We start from the raw sequence: 3473 nt of genomic DNA on the forward strand, positions 1-3473 counted from the left end.
TATAAAGTATAGTGAGAAGACTCACCTCATAAGCCGACCAGTATAATCTCGCACTCGGACATCTCGAGCTAGCTTCCGCCTAACACATAGGTTACATGCCCTTAAATAACACTTAATTGTACTCAATATTTAATAAGGATCACTCTCTCCTCCTGCTTAACTCTTATATTGGATAAAAGACCATTTTACCCCTCCATGATCTCCATTACACATGGCTGACCCAACCCTAAAGTCAACCGAAGTCAAACTCAAGTCCACAGTCCAGATCTGACCCGACTCGGAGAGTACACCCTTGTGACTCGTCGAGTCCACTCATTCTCTTCGAAATCTCATGAAGATCTAGCTCAACTCGTCGAGCCAATCCCACGACTTGCCGAGTTAGCACGGGATTCAGCCTGGTCAGGAAACTCTAACCAACTCGTCGAGTCAGCTCATGGACTCGGCAAGTCTATCCTGACTTATTCTCATTCAGACGTTTTCACCCAGATCTGCCACTCTAAACTATAGATCTATCATCTCAAGGCTCAATGGTTACATAAAGCTTCGATCTTTACGTTCATACATGGTGCTATTGCTTCAAAACACCATTATATGCCCTTAATGAAGAAGTTAGCTCATCAACTCTTATTTGGACAACGAAAGTTGGGGCATCTAGTCTTCAACGACCTCAAAATGCTCAGATATGAGGTTTCCCACCTCCAATCATGTCTCAATCAACTCGTAGATACAAAAGCAGGGGAGTAAAACCCTAAAACTCCCAAGATCATGAGATCTAGCCAAATAGATGAAAAGGATGCAAGTTCATACCTTCTATAGCAGTCCCACATGAAGAAATGCTAGAACCACAACCCCCATCTCGCTTCTTGCTTAAATCGTGCTCTTTTCCTTCAATAAAACCCACCAAATTACTTGATTTCATCATAAGAACTCTCTCATGGCTTCTATGGCGGTTTAGGGTTTCTCACAGGAGATATGAGGCGCATCCCAGGTCATAAGTTCCTTTAAATAGGCTCCAACCCCGGAACATAGGGTTTTTCTTTGCCCAGTACCTACTCGGCGAGTCTATCCTTGGACTCGTCGATTCCGCTCATTAAATCCGCGTTTCAACTCGATGTAACTCGGCGAGTCATATCCTTGAATCATCGAGTCCCTCCTGAATCCTCAAAATTGAAAACACGAACTATCATACCCGAATTTCCGGATGTTACAAATTGGGTCACAGGAGGCCCAATAAACATTTATTATTATTGTTAGGCCCAAAAGTCATGTTAATGGGTCACGAAGGCCCAATAAGCATCATTATAATCTTTCAAGCCCAACAATTTGAATATTTACTTGTTTTAGGTATAGTATAATTGTCGGAAAGTTTGATTGAACAATTGTTAAATCGCAAAGGCACGAAGCTTGTCGATTGTTTTTATAACGATCTTAAAATATATGTATATTTTTCATCGTAAATTCATAAGTTATAATTTGGTATTTTTTGGCCCAATATTTTAAAACTAAAACAATTGACTAAAAAATATTGGTTTGACCTATTCGGCCCTTTTTTAATAGAAATGACAATTTTTACCCCTTTTTGTAAAAAAATGACATTTTAGGTCCTTAAACTATTTTTCTTGACATTTTGGCCCGAGGACTTATTTAAAAGAAGTTTTTAGCCCAAAGCTTATTTTTTGGCAGTTTCAGCCCCTTTAGTAAAAAAATTGTATTTATAGTCCAAACTTTTCGCAACTTTTACAAATTTGACCCAAACTCCAAAAACTTTGCATTTTTAATCCTTGTTAGCAAAAAGGGTCATTTTAACCCCTGAAATATATTTATTTACCTTTTTGCCCACTGTTTTGAGAAATTTACCATTTCAGTCCCTTAAAACCCATTTTTTCGTAAATTTGGGCCTATGGGCCGAAAAGCCCAAAGCTTGGTCCAATAGACTACAATTTACATTTCTAGTCCTTTGAAGAACATAATATTCATAAAAACTTCTATTTTAACTGTTTTGACCCTTTGGGTCCTTATAAAACCGTGAATGACAACTTTTACCCAAACTTTTGTTTATTTGACAAAAATAGCCTAAAAATGGGTTTTATGTTGTAACATGTTTATTTTAACCTTAGATAATAAATTTTCTTGAATTGTTTAATGTAATACATCCTAGATCACGTATATTCTCCTCCTTGAGCCATAGATCTCGAGATTTCTTTCCTTTTCGGCACATATTTACCACATAAACACATGAAATCACACATAACATACACATACACATAGATCTACACATTTTACTTGTATTCTCCCCCTTAAAACTTGTGAAAACCGAAAATAGATGGGTATGAACTAACCTTTGCTTGTTGATGTCGGTTTTGAAGAAAGAAATGGAAGAGTTTGATCCTAGCAAGCCTTCTTGGGTGGATTTCGAACTTAGAGTTTTCTAGGTTGTTGATCATGAGTTTGTGTGAGTTTAGAAGAGATTCTTGATGAAATAAAGAGACTAGATTATGGATCTAAGTGAAGACTTACCAAGAATGATGACATTCTCTTGAAATCCTCTTGATACACAAGCAAAACCTCGAGATTTTTGGAGTGAGAAGGAAAAGAATGCTTGAGAGAGTTTGGAAGAAGTTTGAAGTGGTGTGTGTGTGTTCCCTTGTGTTCTCGACCGAAGAAGAAAAAGAGAGGGGGAGAGAGAAAGGAGTGAAATAACCATTATGGATATATGTTGGATTATGCATGGAAATATGAAGGGTAATAAGGAGGTGGCACATAAAAGTCAACCCTCCTTATTCTTTCTTTTTTTTATTTATTTATTTAGGCCGAGATAAAGAGAGGAGAGGCAAGATTTGGGCCTTTAGTGCTTGGGCTCCGTAATGTGAGGCCCAATTTGATGATTTTCGGCCCATTGGGCCTTTATAGTAGTTCATGGCTCAATTTAGCATAAAGGAATGGATTTGAGTCCATTAAAGCTATTTGGATTTGTTATGGCCCACTATGGCCCATTAAGGATAAACTAGCCCATTTTAGGCTTATAAGGCCCGAAAAGGTTAAGTTTTATGAAAGCAGGTCCAATTAAGGCCCATTTAGGGGTTATAGGCCCAAAATAGTCAAATTGAAAGCTTATTGGTCCATTAGGCCCAATAAGGAAATCCTAGTCCAAACTGGACTTAAACCAGGATTTCTAGGGTTTCCAACCTTTTGTTGACTATTTGAATGCTTGTATAGAGTGTTTGATGGAATTTTGTTATCATTGAATAAGCACCATGCATGCTTTCAAGTTTTAGTTACAATGTTATCCTTGTTAAGTGTTTACAAAGCATCGAAATTCTTAGTTGTGACAAATCAGTACGCGGGGCGTACACTGCCTTACGCGGGGCGTACCTTCGCAGATCTTAAAACTTTCATATGTGCTTAATGGATTAAGAACTTAAGCTCAAACTTTAGATCCATGACTCAAAAGTACTCTAGAATCATAAAGTCTC

Source organism: Lactuca serriola, chromosome 5 (assembly GCF_051521515.1).
Source record: "Lactuca serriola cultivar US96UC23 chromosome 5, Lser_US96UC23_V15, whole genome shotgun sequence".
NCBI lineage: Eukaryota > Viridiplantae > Streptophyta > Magnoliopsida > Asterales > Asteraceae > Lactuca > Lactuca serriola.